Source organism: Lampetra fluviatilis, chromosome 11, assembly GCF_964198595.1.
Source record: "Lampetra fluviatilis chromosome 11, kcLamFluv1.1, whole genome shotgun sequence".
In the NCBI taxonomy this organism is placed as follows: Eukaryota; Metazoa; Chordata; class Hyperoartia; order Petromyzontiformes; family Petromyzontidae; genus Lampetra; species Lampetra fluviatilis.
Window position 1 is genome coordinate 6,105,319 of NC_136285.1, and position 26,214 is coordinate 6,131,532.

The window sequence follows — 26,214 nt, forward strand, 5'->3', positions numbered from 1 at the left end:
ACCGCTGCTCTCTCTTCTCCGAAGCAGTCCCGCTGCTGTTCTCTTCGTGCAGCCTCCCAGCTGCCCTCGCTGCAGCCTTACCGCTGCTCCCCGCTTCTCCGGGGTCGGTCACCGCTGGCCGACGGTGCCCTATCCGTACTCTGTGTGTGTGGCGATCTCGCCACTCTCCCCAGCCTTCGCCCTGCGTGGCCTTACTCTAGCCCAGTCTCCAACAACCTCCCTTCCTCTTCCGGTTTCTCCCCTTTTAGACCTGAACCCTCTCCAACCACGTGACGTAACTCCTCCCCCCATGACGTCACATCCGGAAGGTCGTTTACACCCGCATTACACAAGCAACAAATCTATCACAATCACACGGCAAGATGCCGGATGGCTGTCGGAATTTTTTTCCGGATGAGTGAAGGAAGATTTGTATTTGCTGTTGTATGACAGATGCCGGTTCATGGAGCATTGTGGATGCTGAAGTGGCGGATAACAGGGCTTTTCCAGGATCTATAAATGTTATCTCTCGGAGCTGGCCAAAACCAAATTTTGTAAAAAAAAAAAAAGCTAAGTTAATATAACTTTCTTTTACAGTCCATGGTGACTCGGTAGATACCATTAGCTCGCTACAAATGAGAACCTCGCTTAATCATGGGTGGCTGAAACCCACACTTAAACCCCGCATCGCAGCAGTGCTAGCTCAGTGCTCTGACAAGCACTTATAATGTCCCTGAGCCACAAAAGAGATCTCTGCTTGGTACATGAGCCGGTACTCTGACACAGACATCATAAGCCCCCTGAGCCATTCGGCCACGTCTCAGCCAGCCAGCCACCGCCTGTATGTTCATGTGTGCACGCACGTTCGTGCTCGACAATGCATTGCCAGTGAGTTTCCCATCACACACCATGGACTCTGCACAACAGCATTTGAGCACTTTGGGTCGCCGGGTAGTGCAGTGGTAGTACCACCTGGGTTTAATTCCCGACTCGGTTGCCTCTCTGTGTGGGGTTTGTATGTCCTCCCCCTGTTCTGAGTGGGTTTACTCCGGGTTTCCAGGTTCCTCCCATCACTGAAATCATACAATGTAACCGGTATTGGCCAAGCATCCCAATGCTGATAAATTACCTGCAAATTACTCGATTGGGATGACACATGGCAGGGGCGGCAGCAGCATCGCCCCATCGTGCGCAAAACCGGACACGACCCTCCTCGAAAGGTCTTGAGGCTCATCGCAGGCTTTCCCGGGTCGAACAAGCATCGCAACAATAAAGCGACGGCACTGGGGAAGTCGGGACGCAGCTTCGGTGATGGACGACGGCGACAGGCGCCACGGAATGACGAACGGCTCCGCCGTGCCGCGTTCGCCGTGGGGCAACGCTGCTCAGGACACTTTAACGACGGCGCACGCTGCGCCACCCTGGCTCCCAGCACCGCCGCGGCCAATAAAGCGCTCTCCCGCTGGCCGTACCATAATGGGAGAGAAGAACTTGAAACGAGCGAGTAAACAGATAAAGAAATAATCCTGCAAGCAAACGAGCTCGTACCTACGTACGTATGTTGAGCCTTATTCTTTGGTTCTTTCGGTAAAGTCACGTATAAAGATAAAATAATAAATTAAATTAAATACTAGCATACGACGTTTCGATGGCAACACATGTGTTGCATACGACGTTTCGATTGCAACACATGTGTTGCAATCGTGTTGCAATCGAAACGTAGTATGCTAGTATTTAATTTAATTCATTATTTTATCTTTATACGTGACTTTACCGAAAGAACCAAATAATAATTCCTGCAGTCACGAAAGCTCCAAATTAAGTATGTTCTTAGGTTTTTTCGGTAAAGTCACGTAGGTAAAACATCAAAATTAATAAAAATAAAATAAAATAAAGATCACGACGTTTCGGAGGCAACACAAGTCTCCATGCCTCCGAAACGTCGTGATCTTTATTTTATTTTATTTTAATTAATTTTGATGTTTTACCTACGTGACTTTACCGAAAAAACCTAAGAATATGAATCCTTGCAGTCACGAAAGCTTCAAATCTAGAATTAAGTATGTTGAGCCTGTTTCATTCCGTACGTAGCCAACCGTGCTAACCTGATGCGTTTTTTTTTTCCGTCAACGAATTGCACCTCCCCACTCATGCGCAACCACACAATGAGCGCAATGAGGACCAACGGTGCGCACACCAAGTCTCCCCGTGACCAAACGAGCACTTAGCAGTGTTCGTCACTGTTGTTGGTCCCAAGTCAGGAATGGAAATTGCACGTAACTATGGGAGTAAGTTTCTCCATAGAAACCACCACTGTTGGCGTTCCGCCAAGCTGAGCAGCCTCACAAAGTAGTGCTTAGTCTATGTAAATTGGTGGGATGATGATAATGATGACGGTGGGCTAAGTCATTCCTGTGCTGTGAAATGAATTAGTTTATTTCATAACTGTGAACCCTGCTGATCTACCAACTCAATAAATCAAGAAGCACGCTAGAGCCCATGTCTCTCTTTTTCAAGATTAAACAATGAATTTGGTGATGCTCCATTGGCAGCGGTGCATTACCGCAGTTAACAAACAAAAACTCAACACGATCGTCAACAACACTGCGTTTCAGGAAAAAAATATATATTAAATCGATGTTTCAGGGAATAGCCCTTCTTCATAGCACATCAACAGAGAAGCCAGAGAGACAGAGTTCATAAGGGTTGGAAACTGCACTTAACACCATGGAACCTGATGAGTTAAACTTTAGAAAAAAATTGTGATGAGCAGTTTTCTTTCTCATGGGCATATGAACCGTCACCTAATCGTAGCTATTGAGTACCAGACAAACCCTTCAATAACCCAAAATATTACCAAATAAATTAGATTTACAGTGGTACCCCGGAGATCGAAGGCCATTCGAACACCGATTTGTTGGAACACTGAATTAATTTTCTCCATAACAATCAATGTAAATGACATTAATTGGTTCCAGACACAAGAAATATCTCATTATAAAGCATTTTACGCGAAGTTTACAGTAATTACATGCATAAAATCATCCAAAAAAACAAGAAACACAATAAATAAATGGAATAAATGAATAAATATATGGAATAAATGAAATAAATGAACATTGAACTTCACTTTACCTGTAGTGAGGAGAGTTGATGGCTTGAGTGGAAGGTGGTGAGGAGGAGGTGGTGGTGTTATTGTTTGGAAGGGGAGACAACCTTCCATAATAATGTCAGGTAACTGCCCTTCTGGGGTTCTTTCTCTTTTGTGCCTCTTTTCTGCCACTAACTGTGAGTCACTTGAGCTCTTTCTGACTAAAAACTTATCTAAAGAGGTTTGTTTCTCCCTCTCATACGGTAAAACCTTTGTCTGGGCCAGCATCATGCACGCTGGCCATACGAGTCTCAGCCGTACAGGTTCTTTCAATCTCGATTTAAAGCTTTCGTGACTGCAGGGATTCATCTTCTTGGTTCTTTCAGTAAAGTCACGTAGAAGGGAAGTAATAAAATAATAAAAATAAAACATAATAAAATAATTCTCACGACGTTTCGGCCACAACGCAAGCAGCCGTCCTCAGGTAAAGAACAGGTCTGTCGAGGCGACAGCGTCAAGTCGCAATTGCCCGTTCGACTTCCGAATTTCGTTCGGTTTCCGGGGCAAAAAATGTTCGTGAATTATCGTTCGAACACCGATTTGTTCGAGTTCTGGTGCGTTCGATCTCCGAGGTTCTACTGTACATTAAAAGTCAAGTTATTAAATCTTGCCGGCACAATGCAAACCACCCCTCAAAGCCGACTGACAGTTCATTCCTGGGCCCAATCGGCATTCTAAAAGAAAAATTGTATTTATTTTAGTTGAACAGTTGGCCTCGCCATTTTGTTTCCTGGTCTTCTCTGTCTTGGAGGTGCGTGGCAGTTAAATTCCGTTCATCGTTGCCGGCAGGAGGGTGTGCGTGGAGTGAGTCGATGGCTGCCTATGGAAGCCGGTCTCAACCTCAGTGCTTAAATCTGGGGTGTCCTGGCAGCAGCCACAAACGCGCTCCGCTCTAGGCTGTTGAACCAACAACAAAGCTGAAGAACCAAAGGACGTTGGATGGAAATTACACCAAAAAAACGACAACAGAACTAAAGGATTCAAACAGCGACCGACAAGGCGGCCTTACCGAACCTTGACTTCTGGGAGGCCAGGACGTCTCAGTGGTAATATATTGCGAATGTGAGTGGAGAATTCTAAACTACCACTTTGCAATATTCTAAAAGTGACACCCCAGAATTACTGGATCAGAATACCACCATCAACTGTGTTGAGTGAACCCTGCAATCTCTATGCAGGGAAGTCATCTTAGACAGCTAAGCCTCCCAATATACATTAAATCATTCAAGCTGCAATTTAAGCTCAATGGGCAGTGGTGGAGTATGCCTATGATCCAGCACTGTGGAGGCGATGGTTGGCAGATCACATAGATGCTGTAAAACTTCCTTCAAATACAGCCATATGCTGGATTGCCAGAAGTCGGTACAACAAAATGTGGATTAATTTCCGTAGTTTCCACCTGTATGGGACAGTGTTTCCCCCTCACATGAGCGGGTTTATCCGGGTGCTCCTGCTTCTCCCATGTGTATAAACACTGATTGATTGGCTGAAAACAACTTCATATATAAAGCACCGCAGAGCATGACAATTGTTGGTGCCGGTTCACCTCATGGCTGCCTTCCTGCCAGTCTAATTACAGGAGACTGAACAAAACATTGCTCATATCTCCTTAAAATCTTCAACCTCTCGATCGAAGAAATATACTATCCTTGACGCATCCTGTGTGTACGGACACATATGCTTGCCGAACCACGAAAGTTTACGTTAAGGTAATATTCTACTTAAGATTAAACTCAGAACACACCTTCTGAATAAAATGAGGGGGGAGTCCTCAGATTTGGAGATTCTAGAAGCTATGATCCTGAAGGTTCTGGAGAATCTCCGATACCACCTTTGAGAGGGAAACCACAAGATTTGCCCTGACCATCAGGCCATCTCTATAGTGCAGCAGTCGGCAAACCAAAATAACAAGAGAAGCCATATTTTAGAATTGGGTAAAAAAAAATGCAATATTTCAAGAGCCGCAATGCAACGTGAATACGATTCGGTGGTTCTTAACAAATAACTGCCACGAAGTGGCCCTTGAAGAGTCGCCGCCTGCGGCTTCGGAGCCGCAGGCGGCCGACGCCTGCTACAGGGGTCAAATTGTGAAAACCTTTTCTGACACGACCACAACCAATACTTGCGTGAAGCCTCGAAGCAGAACCACGGACCGGAAGTGTTTTACCCCCATCGCAAAGCACAGAAGAGATCTGATGCTCCTGGTTGACCCCGATATGCAGGCAAATGTCTTTTATATCCATAGAAGCCAGCCAATCCTCACTTCTGAGCAGCTGACATTTATGTAATTCCATTTTGAATGTGCGACGCACCAAGTATTTTTCTAATCACAACTAACAAGGCAATCGATGAGAGCTAATGAGCTGAATTTGGATGGTCCGGGTGCCAACAGGAACACTACAATGATCTTCGGTGTAGAGCAAAGCAGATTTATGGGCCACAACAGCCAAAAATACAAGACGCTGAGGTTAGTGGGGTTAATGTAGGCATTAAGTGACCCGGGATAGTCTGCGGTTAATGCCCTCTAGCTATGGTGGGGGGGGTTATATTTGTTTGTTTTACTACATTTCTGGTGGTAGTTCGTAAATAAAGAGTGGTGCGTGCCGATTGCTACCAGCAGCTGAAGAGGATATTGCATTACATTCCATGAGCGTGAAAAAGTTGCACATTTTTATCGTCAGTCTTCGGATCGTCAACAAGTCTCCTGAGTGTGGCTCCTGAATAATACATTTAACCATGATATCTTCAGCTTGTAACGTGCACAGTGTTCGCTCACATCTCGTACAGAGAACGACTCAGAGGTGCGAGGAACCACGGGCAAGCAGAAAGGCAGCGACGTGGTGAGTCGGCGCCAACAATTCCCCAAGCTTTGCGGTCCTCTATATGTTACGGTGCTTTCGGACAATTTATGGATGTTTACATGTGGGAGGATACCGGAGCACCTGGAGAAAACCCACGCATGTGAGGGGGAAGCTCTATCCCAGACAGATGGAACAAGTGGAGTCCAGGGTTCACTCGCTTTATGCGGATTCGGTTTGTGCCATTTCGCGTAGATACGGGCTGCCCTATTTCTCCCCAAAATTCGCTCCATGCAATTTGAATTCACTCATATGCGGATATACGGGCCAACATTGTGTGTGAACTGTGTTCGCTACTCGGCAGGGAAATGTCTCATGCGGTTGCACTTTGTATGCACTTTCTTTGGAATGCATCTACCGCATGAAGCGGGGGAAACCTGTACTTCCTTCTCCTGGCAAGCCAGGGTACGGCACCTCAATGCCCATGGGAAAGGCGTATCGCAACACTTGTGCGATCCACCAACCCTCTCCTCCACGATACTGGATTACGGGTGAACGCCACTACCATAGACCATGACTAGGTTTGTAACCCTTGACCTTACACTCCAGAGACCCTTTCTCTATACCACGTGAATTATCCAAGCCATACACACACTCAATAGATAAGTATTATCCTGAGACAGCGCCGTCAGCGGGAAGCAGGCACAAAGCAGCCTGAAGCGAGTTCAACTTGTGTGCAAGCAATTTCTCACCACCATTGAGCCCCCACTCACATTCATTACGGTAAAGGATGCGCGGCTGCCACGAGTTTATTATTTGCTCTGTGGATCTCCAGCAAAGTGGCATTACGATGGGTCTCCCAACGCTTGCTCTCCCATCCCTCCATTGCCATTGAGAAATGCGTCGGAAGGCGATGATGCGACTTAAAATGTAACAAAAGTGAAGAGAAAATGCGGCTGAAATGGCTTAAGGGAACAATGCCAAAATGACACCGAATGAGATCACACCCGGACATCTTTCGTGATATCAGCTATCTCAATTAAATTTATGTTGACATATTGTATCTATAATTGCTGAATGTGATTGCTTTCGGAGCATATTTAATATTTGCAAAGTAATAGCAGATTACTCAAAGTACATTTTTTTTAGATTGAATATATTAGATATTGCATGGATGCAGTAATGTACATTTCCCGGTCTCTGAACAATTATATAATTCAAATTTATCCAAGGAAGAATTTTACAAAAATTCCAGGAAGCTAATGCTAGGTAATGTTTGACTAATTCTTGGATAATTTTTTTTTCTTATTTGCTTAAAAATTCATATTTGATTAAAACTATCTTCCATGCATCTCTTATAATTTGTCATATGGCACTCTGTATGATTTTGTATTTTGATTGATTTGTACTTTACATTATTATTTCATTTTTATTTATTTCAATAAATATTTTCACCTGTATTTTTCACAGAGGATTTTCCCTTTTGAAATACAGTGCTTCTTGTCTGAACAGGCTCTTACCCAGTTCTAAATAAAGACAAAAAAAACATTATCTGTCTGCATATCTGTTATGGATTAAAAGATTCAACAAAGAATACATTCAATTGATTATTTCACTTGTCATCCAAGCCAAGGAAAACCAATGTCTTGCTTTTAGAAACATCGAGGAAGTGCTCATCTCTTGATAACAGCCCTGAGCCTGTAGTAGAAAATCCACATTCCTATAATGGGGGCAAGTCTATCCATAGGAAAAGAAAAGTTGACTTCCCCACAAAGCTGTACGAATTTAATCGAACCTAAAATGGATGATTGGCGGAGTTAACTCCCAACCAGGATTTAACTCACAACCTTCAGATTGCGAGCCACTCGCCTACGATTTGAGTATAAAATTGTGTAAGATTCTATAATTTACAATTGATATGCAGTATATAAAACATATAACAGCCCTTGAGATTATTTGGATTTGCTCCACTGAATTCCACATATGCCAAGAGGAATTGATTCTCGACTCAAATCGTGTCCATGGAATCATGACAATCCATTGAACTGTGGAAGGGGTGATTAGCTGCGGCGCTATTATCTACATATCTACCTATCCACTCACCAAGGCCACTACGTATCTATCTTTCTATCTGCCGCAGTAGCCAGAAGCAGCAATTAAAAGCCTCTCTCTTTAACCAAACACAGTGGAATCAATGTACAAACGTCCCTGTGCCTCGTGTGCGATAAGGGGAAACTGCCTCCTCCTCATCACCAGGCCCGATTACGTTAGAGGTTGCCAGGCTATAACAGCAGTGTTATTTTTCCTGTCCATTTTACCATTTTGCAATGACAGTATTATGATGGCATATGGAGATGCTTAAGAAAGGCGGGGGGGGGGGGGCAGGAGAAGAGGGGTGGGTGGGGGAATTTTTAATTTGCCAGCGGCAGCTGTGGATCGGTTTTTTGAATAGTGCACGAGGTGGGGGTTGGGACGCGATGCGCACATCGAAAATAGCCTGCAGCAAACCAACCTGAGCACCTCCCTGGAGGGATAGCAATTCACAGTCTCCATATCGCTCTGTCGCTCTAAAAAAAAACTATAACACTACCACCACCCCATTAAAAAAATTGAAAATAAACTATTACGGACAGCTTTTAAAAAAGGGTTAAATAAATGACTCACACACACACAGAGGGATATGCTTAGATCATAACAAGTAGATTTAATAGATTTGATTCAGTGTTTATTAACTAACTAGGTGAGCTATTAGTGTGATTCATGATCCCTCTTGAAAGGGAGACCTGGATGACCCTACTTACATAAAGCCAGTTATTTATGGATCATCCAGACATCGCCCGTGTGACATACACAACCGGCAGGGCTACTGGGTAGCCAAGACTGTCTAAGGCAGTACCGCATGATGACTTCTGACCTGTCTGTAGACACACATCCGTGTCATTCCCTCATTATGGTTTTTTGAGGAATTGTGGTACAAACTAATACGTAAAAATATGGACTCGTATTCCACTCAATACATTTTTTAAAAAGTTGTGTACTCAGTTAGACTTTACCGGATATATAAATGAAATTACATTTACTGTATATTACAATGATTTCCATATTTGGGATGGTATCCGGTACACTATTATTCAACTCGCGCATGCGACATTACACGAAATTACACACGTAAAATTTAGGACCACACATTTTAGAGCAGCAAATAATTTCCAGCATAATTCATTTTCCACGTGCGGGAATGGAACTGTTGCCTCGTAGTGAGACGGCGGAGTGGCTAGCACAGTCGCCACGAGCCACAAAGGCCGCCTCTGTCCATGTCACTGACCTACAAAGTGCAAAGCAATTGAGATCAGCATTCAAACGGGCAGGCCACGCACAGCATTGCAATGCCCGGGATAGTTACTGTAGCCAGGCTTTAGCTCTGAGGCATACATACAAATGCTAACTTTTACATTTGTGAAAGTTTGTAAGCACATTTTTGACAAGCTAATATTTGCAGTTGGGCGGTAGCACGTGTTCAAACTGCGCTTTAGAAATGTTAACGTTCTGAAAATTTTATATAGAGTGAAATCTTAAATGGTATGATTTCAATATACAAGGATGTCTTTTCAAAAGAATTACAAGCCAAAGACACTTCATACATATTTTTTACAAAAAGCCTATGATGGTGAAGGGTTAGACAGCTCAATACAAATAATTATCGCATGTGACTGAGAAATCGTGAGTTTTGAATACCAGCCTGGGTCAATCCTATCTACCTAAAATGACTTGGAGGGAAGGTTGGAGGGAGCAGAGTGATCGAGGCCTAAACTGTGCAACATTTTCAAAATAGAATGTCACACAACAATCCTGGCTCAGAGCCAACACAGGGATGAACACTGTCCAATAGACATGTCCTGCCCATAGCCTCAATAACCTTCGCTGCCACGAAGAATGATAGGGTGGTTTGTGCGGGATCATGCATCGTGAGCATTCAGTCAGCTTCATCACACTCGGAACGTAATGCAATTTAACGATATCGCTGCTGTCAGTGCAAATCAGTGCACGTGGTGAGGCAAGGAGAGCAGGTAATAAGGGAGCATGTGCATTAGTGTTTCCCATACACGATCAAATGATAATCAATCAATGCTCCTGGTGTTACGACAACATCTGCTAGATCCCACAGCTGTTACAACACACAGCAACGAAGATCTGTTCCCACAGTAGCAGACCCATCTGACTTTAGGCCTCCTCCTCCTCAGTCGCTGACCTCTGGGTGCAACTCCAATGGCTGTCTCGGTCACCTGCCCTCCTCCATTCCACACACGTGCCCAAGCCATCCACAACTTTTTCTCCTCGAGTACTTCTGCAACGCCGAGCAAGTTCTGCTGGTGCATCCCTACATCGCTGTGTGCGCCAATGTCTCGCCGCCAGTGGCTTATGCACTGACCTCGGCACTGATTTTAAAATAGTTGTTCTGTAATTTATTTTGTTGAAGTCTCATAAAAAAAATTTTAGACAAATTTCCCGCCAGGGGATGTATCATCTAGCGCCTCTCTTAGACTTGCACACAAGGTGTCTTAATGCATTGGGTTCTGGCAGTGGCAGATCCAATGGGGGTGGCAATGGGGGTGATCGCCGCCCCACCCCCGAGACCCCAACATTGGTATTGTATTGATATTTAACAAAGAATTACACATTTAATGATTCTTTTTTATTAATGTTTCGGTCCTTTTTTTTTAAAGCTTGAGATTTCCAAAATGTGTATCAATTTGGCTTAGGCAGCCCATTAAATCTTCTAAAACACACTGGCCATGAAAGTATGTATTTTATTTTATTCTTAAATAACAAGCATAGGATGATTTAGCACGTGTTGCGTTTACAAGATAGAGAAGGGCATGCTTTTTGAGAATGGAATTTAAGAGGAACTCAGAGGACAGTGACCAAGAGAGAGACCGAAAGCCAGATGGTGGGATATTGTGAGGGCTGACGTTAAAGGTTGCGAGTTAACATTTTCGAGAACTGGCAGAAAGAATAAGCAATGGTAAGCTGTGGTGGCACAACTATTTTGGCAGTAATGGAGTTCTTGGCCTTTTTCTTCTTGGTTCTTTCGGTAAAGTCACGTAGAAGGGAAATAATAAAATAATAAAAATAAAACATAATAAAAGAAAATTCTCACAACGTTTCGGCCACAACACAAGCAGCCGTCCTCAGGTGAAGAAACAGAGCTGTCAGAAAGACCGCGCTCCAATGAACACTGCTAAGCTAAATTCCTCTGTTCATATGTAAACTCCTTTGTCAAGGCGCTCTGCTCCTTCCACCCAGCTTAAATACGCTGCCAAGCTTAGCAGTGTTCATTGGGACGCTGTCTTTCCGACAGCTCTGTTTCTTCACCTGAGGACGGCTGCTTGTGTTGTGGCCGAAACGTCGTGATAATTTTATTTAATTATGTTGTATTTTTATTTTTTATTATTTCCCTTCTACGTGACTTTACCGAAAGAACCAAGAAGATGAATATCTGCAGTCACGAAAGCTTTAAATCGAAATTCTTGGCCTTTGTTTGTTATTATAATTACACCTGTTCACACAGAAACGTATTTTTCAAGGAGGGTCCTGCCAGGTCTCATAAGGGTCAGGGATAATGATCATTATAATGATTGTGACGATCACTATGCATACTCCCAAATGGGAAATATGCAGTGTAATTTTTCACATTTGGACCAGGACCACGGCACACAATGGCTACTCTTGAAAATAACGTCACGGGATCTACGACGTCCACTCTGGAGCGGACAGCCGCTGGATTGGAACGGTGAAACACTGCAACGAGTGGCGAACGTTCTACCCCAGGCCATGTTACCGTCCTAACGTGATACGGGTTCTAGAATTTACGAAGAAAAATGCGTTAACCACCAGTTTGTCACCCAATTTTGCTGTGAAATGCTTCACACACCAAATGTTAACTTCTTAAACACGATCAGCAATTGACCTGTTTGTTTCCGAGATGTACAATTAGACATTATTAGCTAGCATGGTATGCTTAATTAATAGTTAAATGATGTGTAGCTCATGAGCCCAAAACGACACGGATATATAAATCACTGACAAGAGTCTAAGCGTCACGATGTTTTCCCGATGCCGAGTAAGTACGTACGTGTGTTCCTTCGCAACGTGCGTAGCCAACCGTGCTAACCGGAGGTGTGGGGGAAAGAAACTTAACTTACTTGGGAAATAAAAACGCTACGTGAAAGAGAGACTGCGTGTCCCAATCTAAGTGACGTGTCATTCCTGCTGTTTCCTAAATTGTATTTGTTTTACAATTCAGCGGCTCTCCAACCGCACACACAATTAGCCAAATGCATTTCCAATTATCAACCCCTGCCGACTGCCATGAATGGTTTTAACGTTTGGGGCTAATGTTACTCTGTTTACGTTTGCATTTTAAGGCGCAACTACAAGGTGACCGACTATTCTTCAGTTCCATTCTATGGAATGTGACACATTTCTCCTTAGCATGGTGATTTTTGCAAATTTGCAGATTATTCTTCAGTTCCATTCAATGGAGTGTGACACATTTCCTTAGTATCGTGATTTTTGCAAAGCAGCCTCAATCAGTCTTTCTTGGATTAAAGACCCATGTGGGTACGGATGCTTTGCATCTGCCTCTGTGCACCTCTTATAACACGTTCTTAAAGGGGTATCGTAACATCCCTTTGCCGACCTCCTCCAAATTCTAGATAATCCTCTCGAATGGCATTCGAGGAGTCCCAGGACTTATCTGGCACTGGAGGATGGTCTGTGGATCAGCTGTGCCGCATGAGCCACCAGCAGAGAGATCTTCTCTGTTGTCAAGATGATTCAACCCAGGTCCGTCCATCTAGAAAAGGGTGACCGAGATGTTGGAGGGCCTTTGTGGGCTCCAGCTGCTGTTTTTCCAATTTTAGAGTCCGACCGCGGGCTTGGAGAGGTTTCCATGTTGGAGACTCATCGCTATGTTCTTTCAACTGTTTTCAATAGGTTTGCTCCCTTTTGACCAAGTACTGCATATGATTTGTGGGAGGGAACTAGATTTACTGGAAAACACACACTAACCAAGAAAAAAAAACTCAGTCCGTATCTACACAAATGAAAGAAGCCATTGTATAGATATTTCAACTAAAAAAATGCACCATCGGCGATTAGTCAAACAAATTTGATGGCAACAGTCACACAATGGCACGCTCCGCTAAACGAAGTTACGAAGAGAAAAAATGAAGTTGACAGTTTACCAAAAGGCACATCGCTTTAAACAATGGCACCATTTATTCGACAATGTTCCCAGAATGCACTGAGGTAGTGGGGGAACAGAGGCTGGCCTGTTGATCGGAATGTAAATGTATCACAGATCACTTGGAGATGAACACAGAGAATCTCTAGATCACCCAGGTGGCAATCTTATTTTGTCAAGCAATTTAATGAGTGACGTGCTTGGTTTTTTGGTCAATTTACTAAAGTAGTGCTTTTAAACCCCTATTGTGGAAATGTTGACATTTTAAAAGATGTGGAAGGCCTGCGGGACATTTTTATTATTTCATGCCAATGTTTTTTTCCTGGTTATTTATTTTATTTTGCTTCAGGGTTGAGAGTGTAAACCATCAATTTAAAATTGCCTTTTGAACAAAAAAAACAGCCTAAACAGCCCTCAATTGCTGTCATATCCATAACAGATGTAGTTATCGCAAGCATTGGAAAGGAATTGAGGAAGTTGGAGGGTGAGATGAGAAGTTAAGTTATGCTCTGCTACACACTGGGATATATGTAGGGTGGGTGGCAAACGGTAACAGGAGATACAGATCAAAGAGAAGGATGGCCAAAGCAATTGCTGCCACCACACCTCACCATTACTTCCTTCTGCTCTGGTATCATTGGCACCGATCTACAACACGGCTCGTCACCGCCCGTCTTTCTTACACATGCCCCGACCCACGAGTCTTTTCACAGGACACTCACCCCCCGAATGGCACAGCCTGATCAGGAAATTGTAATTTTACTCACCGTGGAGGAGTGATGATGATGCATATGTTACCACTGCTGTTGCCCTACTTAAAAAAGTTTGCTTGAACTATTTTTGTCACCACCACCGCCATCTTACTTGAGGTTTTCTCCTTGGTGACCGACCTCTAGGTGCCACTTCCAATGCTTGTCTTGGAAAACCTGCCTTCCTCCATCCTGCACGCGTGCCTAATCCATAACAACACCCTTATCTTGATGTCGCCAAAGTGTGGAGGGAACTTTTGCAACAACAAAAAATCGGTTTTATGAGACAGAAAACAAAGGAGCTGTGTGGATATTTTCAGGGCTCTGCTTATGCACGAACCTGATCGCCAATTCATCATTGCCTGCCGGGTTCAAAATTACGATGGGGTCACGCTCACACAGCGGGGGCACAAGAGTTAGACTCAGCATAGCAGCACAGACCGCTTCCTTCCCATGCGCAGCGAACACAGATCGACCTCGGCAGTGACGTTGCAACCGGCACGCAATCAGCTCACAGTGGACACCTGCAAGTCTGCAAATTAAATACTGAGGTAAAGCTCAACTGTGGGACGGATGCTTACTGAGGTGGCACTAGTGTGTGCAGTCAGAGAAAAAATTTATACATTAATGAACGCATGAACGATTAAATCAATTTTGAATACGTGTACTGGATGGCTCAGGGGGCGAAGGAGCAGCACTACCATAATGTGAGATGGTCCATTCAGATCGCAGCGAGAATCGATTCAACTCAATCGTCATCCATTTCATCATCATAATTTATCATCAACGTTATCATCATTGTCACCATCAACCCTGTAGGATTGGTAAAAACAAATATATAGCATCATCTGATGCAGCTGCAACAATCAACGGGGTTGGCCTGTTCACTGCCACAGGAACGTGGAATTACCACCACTGGCTAATGACCACAGAACGAGATGTTCAATGGCCATTTAAGCAATTTAAGCAAGGGAACACATCAATTACTTCAAATGGGACAATTAACATGTGTGTACTGCACACACAATACAGATGTAAATGTAGAAGTAGGTTTTTACCCTTTTAAACTGGTACAAAACTGACACCTTTACCAGTTTAAAAGGGTAAAAACCTACTCCTATATTTTGCCACTGGTAAAAGAGATCTCATAGTACAGATGTAAATGTTTTATAGGAGTTAACAACGTCAGATATTCAATGATCGAGTCGAAAATCAAATCATTAAATTTTCCCTGGGTGATTTAGAAAGTTTTGGTTTTGCTCCCTACCCCGCCCAAACGATTAAGAAATATTTATTTATTTTGCATGGCAAGCACACGGCAAGCGTAATGTGGGCGTGGGCACATTGCAGAGCTCATTAGTAGCCTTCAGCCGTTCAAAAAGATTTGGAGAAAAAAAAACGCAGGCGCATTTGTAACAACAACAATAAGAACAATAGACAAAACAAACGCACTTTTATTCCCTACGGTTCTTTTCACTACGATTTCTCTTAATTAAGCATTTTTTTGTGTAAGCTTATAAAATAATGGGCAATAAATTACCATGATCACGACTAACTCAAGGTTCCATTAGACGTGCAGGGCCAAGTAATAATTATGCTGCAATTCTGTTGGCGAAAATTTCCATTGCGTCGTTTAAAAAGAAAATTAGAATCTGCGACACGCATGCATCCGCCGTAGAGTGACGCGGGTGAACGCGGGGTGGAAAGCGCGCAAACAAGAGGGGGCTGCCGGGTTCAAACGCGGCGCCATTAATTGCGAGCCTCGATGCGAATGCTGGCGCTGAGAATAATGCGGAGGCCCTGGTGAGGATTTCATTGAAACACGCTGGACGATGCACCCCCCCCCCGCCACCTCGCCCTGATCAGCACTCGTTCTGCGGACAGCTCCCGACGCCCGTAATGAACGCGCGCATACGTAGGCACGTGAATTATTTGGGCCGATTTTACGGCCTCGCCTGACGTAACCTTTCACCGTGTCAGCGGATGTCGCTCGGAATACCAAGTCCGGGCAATTGTGGCCATGCCGAATGATTGTCCATGTTGTTGGCCGTCGAGAGTTTACGGAGGGGCACGTTGCGATTAAATGATGGCGGAAACGTTTGTGCCGTCTTGCATAGGTATCGACGGTCGTCATCGCAACACAGCAGGAGCAGCAGCAGCATTGTATCGTGATGAGTGCCATCGTTGTTATCAGCTTTGCACTTTGTAATCGTAATTTTCCATTATAATCCATCAATACCTTCTTAAGTGGCTCGATAGGACTCACTGTAGTGAAGGCCCTTCTGTCAACAGTGGGGTGAGCAAGCAATTGCAGGGCAGTGCTTTTGCATTTTACATCCCATGACAACAAACACCTTTAATTAAACAGCAATGCCTCGATACCACAGTTAGATCAGACCAGCACAGGCTCTACTTTGCCAGATTCAAGCGACTTTTTGCTGATTTAAGACAACTACTTAATTTGTTTGGAGGGCCTTACAACACAGATTTGGCCAGATAATTATCTAAGCGCATAACCCAAAATCTATGTATACTGTAAAAACCTTCGTGTTAAGACAATAGTGCTGTGGGGCAATTGGTCAGTGAGTCAATCTATCATCATAAGGCCTCCAACAACAATAACTCTGATTGCACCTCCGATTAGCGCAGTTGGCTACGTACAATAACTGCCGGGCAACGGAAGAGTACAAAAATCAAGATAATTCTGGTGTGTCATTATAAAGCACTTGAACTAAGTTCAGATTATAAGTTAGAGGTAATCTCTAACTGTGCACGGAGTGAATTTCCCACGCTTAGAAGTGCAAGGCAACACAATTGGCGTGATGAGTTAGCCTGCATGCAAGGTCACGGTGTACGAAAAATGGGACGTTGCAGAGAAGGTAAAAAAAAAAGTCAAAGTAACTTCACGCTCAAATGAGCGATTACATTACCAATGCGAATTCTCACTGACGGCTGGGAGAGGCATGGGTGAGCATTCCACATTGCTTTGAGTGGGGGACCAGTCATTCCATGAGAAGGCCTCCCACTTGGTGGCACAGCATCATCAAGTGATGGCCCTTTCACTCACCATAGAGGAACAATGACGGTAATATTTGCGATCACTGCTGGTTAGATTGTACAAGTTCTAATGCTTCTGATATTTATTACGTGTTGATGGTGCTCATTATAATGATTATCATGCCGCTCACTATCATTATTCTTAAGGTGCTGCTGATGGTGATGTATTATTGCCGCTACTCATGATGATGATGCTAATGCTGCTGATAAGATTATCATGGTGCTGCTGTTGATTATGATGCTGATGACTCTCATACTGGAGGCTACGACAAGGATGATTATCCGATGCTTGGGAGTCCGACTCTACCAATGAAGCTTTCTCCTGGCACCAACAAAGTAAATCAATTCGTAAACACAATTGTGTGAGAAGGAAGAATAATAACGATGGCAAAAACTGTTTCAAGTTAAAGATCTCTCATCTTATGTGCGCAAGACCACTGCTTCAAGCCAGCAGGATGAATGGGAGGGTCTTACGAGAGCTACTCTGTTCATCTCTGTCAACTAGACGCGTGTACAAATGTAGTGGCCTGCGATCCAAAACAACTAAGCTTCCCAATCCAATCAATTTGTTGTATACAATACATAACGCAAAACAATCGATCGTGTTGTCGTGGAGAATATACGCGGTAAAATAATTAAGCAGATGCTGTGCCTCCTTTTAATATTTTGTCTTTCCAAATCTCATCTGTGACACGGCCTTCTGAGAGTGAATTCATTCAGCAGGATTGGTTTAATGCCAGCAAACTCTGCATCGGTGCCGATAATCACTATCTCATGAGCTTTGTCAGGCTATACTAATGCTGGTAAATTTTGCCAGGTGTTTTAGTCATGTATGTTGAACTTCTTTCGCACAGTACGTAGCCAACCATGCTAATCGGTTGTGCGAACAGGCAAGAACCCTCTCAGTTCGACGGTTTGTGTAGTACTCTTTATAAGGCAACTTCACAGGTGTTGCACAAACCTCTTCTCTCCGTGGGGTTAATGAACATTGCACTTTTTGAAGTTTCAGACGTGAAACGACGCCATGATTTACTTCCAATTTCACATTGGACTCTGTTGGCCATGGCTTTGCAGAGCACAAAGTCAACACAAATCAAGTGCCCTGTTTTGGAGACTTATAAGATTACTCTTGGCTCTTTGGCAGATAAAGGTTTTTGGCTGGGGAAAACAATACGCAAACGTTGGAAGAAAGCTGTAACCTGACAAATGTGGCCCAAACAAACTCCGTGTTGATCCATTTGTCATTAGAAACGTGCAACAGGAAGGCAAACACACCCCCCCCGTGTGGCCTGAGAGACCGGAGAGCCCAGTGTGATGAGCGAGAATTGTCTATGTTAGCCGTGGCAAACAGAGGGATAGATTATGGTCCAGCACTCGCTGTGCCTGGCTTCTTGTGTCTCGCCACACCACAATCGGGTACTGTATGAAGGCTGACTATTCTGATGAGAGGCCAAGAACAAGTTCAGATACTTACCACCAATGGACATGGCCAGGAATTGAACATGAACACAGTTTTACTGCGGTCATAGCACAGTTGTACGAACCACCATTGTCACTGTGAAGACAAAAACTAAAATCCCTCATATAGACTGTTGGGGTAAGTGCTGTTAGCAAGCACCTATGAAGGCTGGCACGGCACACGAAGGAATGAGTGGCCAACACCACGCCCGGCCACCTTTGTCTCCCCAGTGGTGATGTTTACACACCCCACCAGGTACTCATTTGAGGCTGAGTCGACCTAGGGGAGCTCCATGACCGGTTCAGATAATCGTCACTGGTGCTGGCCATGAGCGGGAATCAAACTCGGGTCACCGGGTTCGTAGTGCAGCGTAGCGCTAACCCCCACACACACACAATTTCTGCTCTGACCAGAGACCTCGCGATAGCCGAATTTTTTTTTGTTACAGCTACATAGGCACACGGTGCACTTACAACCATCTAATCTCACACTTAAATTATAGGTCATTAGTATGCAAAACAAATAGTGTTAATGATAATTGCGTTAATGCAATGTTGATTTTTATTTTGTATATACTTAACATGAGTCTTAATTGACCATCACAAAACACACACTACAAAAAAAACAAAGACAATAGCCTTTTTTTAGGCAATGAAATTACCGTCCTTGTTACAGTAATTACGTGCAAATGGTGCACAGTTGGAAATATTAGGGCTCCGCTTGTTTTTTTTTCCTCTCCCTAATTTCCTTCCACGTTTGTTCTGTTTTGATTGCCAGACTATTACAAAGCACGCTGCATGTGTTCACTTCGTACAAATTTCCTCCAACTTCCAGTTGACGACAAAGCCACATCTGAGCGCTACTCTCCAATGCAAGTTATATTAATAAGCACGCGGGTAAAGTTAACGAGCAAATTAAAAGTAAACAAACATGCTACGGGTGATGAGCAAGAAAGGGGTAAGCATATGAAACGTTGCGAAAACAACACATTTTCACTCACAAAGGTAGGGTGAGTGGCTCAGGGACATCATCATGGCCATGCCAGGGCACTTGAGTTGGCACCATCGAGATCCTGAATTCAAACTCGACATTTAAACTGGGTGTTGGAGCTCTCAAGTGAAGTCCTTCAATGTTGATAATTGTTTTTTTACCCTTTAATCTGGCAACAAAACTGACACCTTTTTTACAAGGAGTCATGTTTGCATTGACCACAATACCTGCAGTCGGAATGCAAACAAAAAACATAACTCTGATAATGTATGCACTGTCCTTGAAGTTGATTGGTCCACACCCGAGATAGCTTTCTTTAGAGCCTAGTCTCACATGGTGTTGGACCAGATGACGCCAAAAGGCGCACAACTCAAGGACAATGAACCATCAGAGTATGAGAGCTCGGGGTAAGCATTAACACCATGGGAATCTCATTTGTCAGTAGCAAAATAAGATAATTGGTTTTTTACCCTTTATCTGGCAACAAAACTGACACCTTTTTTACAAGGAGTCATGTTTGCATTGACCACAATACCTGCAGTCGGAATGCAAATAAAAAACATAACTCTGATAATGTATGCACTGTCCTTGAAGTTGATTGGTCCACACCCGAGATAGCTTTCTTTAGAGCCTAGTCTCACATGGTGTTGGACCAGATGACGCCAAAAGGCGCACAACTCAAGGACAATGAACCATCAGAGTATGAGAGCTCGGGGTAAGCATTAACACCATGGGAATCTCATTTGTCAGTAGCAAAATAAGATAATTGGTTTTTTACCCTTTATCTGGCAACAAAACTGACACCTTTTTTACAAGGAGTCATGTTTGCATTGACCACAATACCTGCAGTCGGAATGCAAATAAAAAACATAACTCTGATAATGTATGCACTGGTGTCAGTTTTGTTGCCAGATAAAAGGGTAAAAAAACAATTATCATATTTTGTTACTGGCAAATGAGGTTCCAATGCTGTAAATTCTTCAATGTTCTCAACTGATTTTTGTGTTCAGTGTGTTGTCTTTCACCCCGCACCTCCGATTAGCACCGTTGGCTACCTATGGGGCGAAAAAAGTTCAACGTACATACACGTCCACATTTCTTTTCTGATGGCTAAAATGTACAATTGTATAATTGCCATATACAGAAAATCACTCCCTTGGGTGAGACAGGCCGATTGAATTGACCGCACAATCTAGTTCCACGTGCAATCTTTCAAGACTACTACACACGTGTGGGTGCTCAGATTTCCACGTGTTCACGTGTGTGTTCAGTATGAAACACAATTCACCCTTCTTGCAATACAAAGAATCGTCACTTTACGATCTCACAATTGTTTCAAGAATCTACTCTATTTTTCTGAGTATATCTTTTATGTTTTATTATCGATCACCTAGCCTAACCATTACATCTATGTGTCATTTGCATATATAAATAATTGATTCTCACACTATTTTATTCAAATGTCACGAGAGCACGGCGGAACGGAGGCAGCATTGAAGTTAGCCCTAACCGAGAATCTAACTCAGATCACTGGGCTCATAGCGCTGTTCGCTAAAGCCTGTGCCACCACTCGCCGCCCCATGTTGTCATGTATATGCACACGTCATTAGATAATGGATAATTCTGCATCACTAAGGTTTGGTAAAAGAGTAAAAAAAACTCAGCCTGTCATTGGCAGGGTTCACGCCCTCCACTCCATCCCATCCCTTCCCTGCCCTTTCATAACCCCTACTCTGTTACGGTCGCTCATTCCCCGGGCCTTGCACACCCCATGCCGTCTGAATCTATATATTTCTGAACTGCTTTCAAACTATGTAAAGCGCCTTGAGCTCAGGCGCTCTATAGATATGATATAATATAAAATAAGATAAGACCTCAGCAGTGCTTCTTTAACATGTTGAATTTCATTTCTCAGACTGTCACCATCTGACACTTTCTTAGCTCGATGTGCGGGGTGATGGTGTGACTCTGCCTTCAGATGGTGACAGTCTGACAAGTGGAATTCAACATGTTAAAGAAGCGCTGCAAATGAACGTTTACAATGATGCACAAATCAACAGGGCATGGAATGCCAAAACCAAATCAAATAACACGAGCATTGAAACTGCCCAAGTATTTAAAACAATCAAAATACCGTACATTGTGGGAGTAACTGATAAACTAGCCAGATGTTTGGAAAAACAAAACATCCCAGTCAGATTTGGCACAGTACATAAAATACAGAAATTAATATCTGGTACAAAGATGTATTACCGAAGCTATCAACAGAGGGTGTGTACAGGATTAACTGCACGTGCGTTAAATGTTATGTTGGGCAAACAGGACGAATGATCAGTACGAGACTAAAAGAACATCAGAGACATATTAAATTATCCCAAATGCAACTGTCAGCAGTAGCAGAACACGCGTGCCAACAAGGGCACTCAATTTATTTCGATAACGTTGGAGTTCTGTGCAAAACTAGCTACTACTGGCCAAGACTAATTAGTATTCTTAGGTTTTTTCGGTAAAGTCACGTAGGTAAAAAAAAATTAATTGATACAGCTATCATGCTGTGACGGTTCCACCTGAAGACGGAAGCTTGTGTTGCCTCCGAAACGTAGTCACGAAAGCTTCAAATTTAGAAAGACTAATTAGATAATCTATCGAAATTGAAGTAAATACAATAATTTTAACCGTTCGGATAGCTACCGCCTTAGTGCTGCATGGAAGCAAATCATCAAATAATACATTGTTTAAATGCATGCCTATAAAGGTCAGCATATTCCAATGGGGATTACCGTTGGTACGGTTACTTTAATACACACACTAGACAAGAAGGACAAGATCAAAGAGCTCGCATAATGCACATGCATAATGAACGTTGCCTCAGTAATCACCCCCCCCTCCACTTTCCACAAGAGCGCAAAAGTGTGGTCACCACATCTGCGCCTCTATATAAGGAACGAAACAGGTGGACTTCTCCACAAATCTGGCTGTCGCCTGATGAAGCTGGTTGTAATTATTGGCGAAACGTCGTACTCAGATTGTAAATGTCGTGGCTTGGCTCTCCAACACACCGGTGTGCTGTACGAGTACACTACACTATACACTACATTATACACTACACTACTATACACTACACTATATACTACACTACACACTAGTGCTGTACTAGTGACGAATTGGCATGTTCTGATTATGTGACAACCCTCACTATTGGGCTGTGTCGGGTGGTGGCGGTTTTTAACGACACACTTATATATTTACGCGATCTAACCCAAAACAACCTCTATTATGGATGATATTGGTCGCGAAAGCCTACGTGTTAAACTACATACATATATATCAGGCTTCATTGTGAATAAAAGCAATGCTGCTCAAAGGAAAACGCAGAGAGATATTCCATTTAAAAAATCTGAACATTTGTTCAGACAGCCATTAAGCAACTTAATGGAGCACTTGCATGTGAATGGTGTTCAGTACGACAGAGCTCCCTTGAAAAAAGGTACTCCATATACATTTGTGGAATATTTATATAGAGGCGCTTGGTTAAATGTAATTGATTCCATGCATACTTGGGTGGTGAAAATGTTTTGAGAAAGGGACATAAATAAAAAAAAACAATTCTAAACGCATTATATTTCACTTTGTAACAGGTCATTCCAAGACACTTGTTCTGTCATACGGTCATTACGCACAGATGGGACATCATTGTAAACCTAACTTCGGTATGGTGCAAGTTTTTAAAATGAAAAGATCTTCGTCATAATACATACCCACTGCCCATCACAGACATGTGCACGAGAAAATTACCCCTCATTTAGCCCGCAGAGACTACTGGGTAAGTGCTGTAAGCAAGCAACCACGAAGGTTGGTGTAGCCTTCACAGGGGTAGAGTGGTCAGCATCATGCACACCCTCCTTCGTCTCTCAAGTGCTCATGCTCACACAGCACATTTAGTTATAATTTAAGGAAAAACTAAAACAGGTTCAGATTCCAACGACCACTAATATTGTGTGGCATATCCTGGGAATGAACCCAGGTCACCAGGAATGTAATGGAATGTGTGAACCACTTTGACATTGCTCCTGACACACATGTACGTACACACAAAGATACAACCTCCAAAATAGCCTTATGGACCGCGAGGGCAAATTCCATTATCGAGCACCAAATACGTTCGGCACAGCATACAACAGAGTGGCGAGGCCACTGTGTTTCTCCCCAGCGCTGAAGTTCACACCACTGTACGAGGTGCTCATTTAAAGCTACATCCGCTGAGGAGAGGCCCAGGACTGGTTGAGAAAAATAACTGCAAATGGTGTCCGGCATCATTGTGGCGTGATATCGAGCTGGGGTTGCTGGCATCGTAAACAAGAGTGTGCGAACCACGATGTCACAAATCCCTACAACGCACGAATGCACGTATGCATGCACACATAGATACACTTGCGAGCACACAGCCGTGTCATACGCAGGCAGACAAATAGCTCTTACAATCACTTATCACCCACTTTGTCAGCATCGCCAACACATTCACTGAAAAAATGTCAGCACAAATAAACAAAAACAATCTCTGGTATAAAAAAATAAGACACAAATCGCCAGACCCAAAACCATTTCTGCGAAATGCCCTGCCTGCTTGACTCACCTTCAGTTGAACTTGCAGGCTACCAGTATTGGTGCGCACTCACTCACTCACGCTCGCGAGACAACCCTTACAGAGAAGGCACGACCGAGAGAATTTGACTTGGGACCGCCGGGCCACACAGTTGCTGATGTTCCGCTTGGGAACAAATCGCATCTCAGGCAGTTGAGGAATTGCTGATGCTGCGAGTAAATAAGACCAAATTTGACATTGATCTTCTCGCGCGCGTGCACACACACACACGTGAGCACGCGTGAGCACGCGCGCATACACGGCAAGAAAAAAAATTGCAGAATTTTTTGGGAAAGTTTTGGATACCTGAGGCAGTGTAGCTTGAGGGGGGGGGGGATGTTGTGGGTAGAAGCATGTCGTGGTGCTGCTATGGGATTGGCGTGGTCGCCCGCATTCTCTGCTGCAACGAATGATTCCATCACGGTGGCAGTGGACATCTGTAGGTTCCATTTAATCACGGGTGGCAGGGTCAGGGTCATGCCACGCTCTGCATTTATAGCGCCGAGGCCCGCAAACTTTTACCTCTATCTTATTTTCCAGCGGAGTTTTTATTGTTATTGTTATTTCTAAAACTCTCTTTTCCTCTATTTATATGCCCTCCCATGGTCTCACTGAAAAGCACAATTTTCAAGGCACTCCCCTTCTTGTGGGAACACAACAGGAGGGCTGTGGTCAGCATTGTTGTGCAATCACTGAGCAGTCGCATAGGAGACTAAATGCGTGCAAATTCCAGACAAATGTATGTATGTTGAACTTCTTTTGTACCGTACGTAGCCAACCGTGCTAATCGGAGGTATGGGGGAAGGCCAACAAACTAAACATAAAAAGCAGTTCTGAAGAAATTAGTTTTCAATTTGTATTAAAAAGTTCATAGTTCCAGTGGCATCCTAATATTGGAAGGAAGAGCGTTCCAGACGGCCACAGAAGCGCATCTGAGAGTACGCGATGCGGTCACCGTCATTGTTCGATGGTTAGCCAAAAGCCACTGCGAGGATGACCTGAGTTTGCGTGATGGTTTAAGCTCCTTGACGAAATCAGCAAGGTAAGTATGCTTGGACAAAATAATTCCATAAGTGCAAGCCACTCTACAACACTTTTTGGCTGGCACATTTACACAATTTCACACGAATCCTCAAAAATGTTTAGGCAGTGGCTAATGGTGGCGAATGTGGTGATGTTGCAGTGGTTAGCGCACGTAAAAACTGGGCCAGGTGGCCCACCCTAAGATTCCGGGCCAGGAACAAAACCATGGGCAAAAGGAACGTGAACAAAGGCTGAGCCTTTCCGACAGTGGGTGAACGCAGCTTGATTAGAGCAACTGGAGGCAGAGACGAATGGGAATGCATAAATATTTGCTAGCAACACCACCCCTCCGTGTTCAACGATACCAACTTTAAAGGAGCCAATACAAAAAAAAAACCCAGCCGTGATATTCTATCCATTGAGGGGGATGTTTCACTTCATTATGGTATTATTCTCACACTAAATAATGTTTTAGTTACCGGCTAAAGCCTACTTAACTATTAGCTCTTTTTCAAAGGCGAACTGGCCACACATGATCACTCATTCAAGTGACTTATGTCATAAAATTTGGAAATTTGGAGTCGTAGCCAAATTAGCCAAACGCTACTGCGGCCGTCTGGAACGCAAATATTTATGCATTCCCATTCATGGAGGACCCGGAGCAAAATCCACATGACCACGGGAAGAGAGAAAACACACAAGCTTCAAATATACAAGCATCGTCAAGGACAAGATTGAACCCACGACCTCCTGCGCACCAGGCAACGGAGATAACATCTCGCCATCACAGTGCTCCACACAAATTATGCTGGTGTGTTTCTGGTGATGCTGTTAGTGGTGTGTGGTGTAGTGGTGCTAATAATGCTGCTGTGTGTTGGTGGGGATGGTGGTGGCATATGGTTGTCCTGAATGCAACGGTGGTGATGTTGTGGTGGTTGTGGTGTGCATTCGTGCCGATTATGGTTTTGTACGTTAATGGTGGTGGTGGTGGTGATGGAAGTATGTGTTGGTGCTGAAGGTAGTGGCTGTGATACTTTGTGTTTGTGCCGAAGGTAGTTGCGGTGTTAGTTTGTGCAGCTGCCGAGGGGTAGTGGCCGTGTTTGTTTGCACGGCTACCGAT

At 43.7% G+C, this 26,214-nt stretch overlaps 1 protein-coding gene across 4 annotated transcripts in view; it reads right to left on the reverse strand.

Moving 5' to 3' along the window:
- Window positions 1-26,214, reverse strand: part of IMMP2L (inner mitochondrial membrane peptidase subunit 2) — a 382,842-nt gene that overhangs the window by 124,278 nt on the left and 232,350 nt on the right. The gene's annotated exons all lie outside the window — the stretch shown is intronic.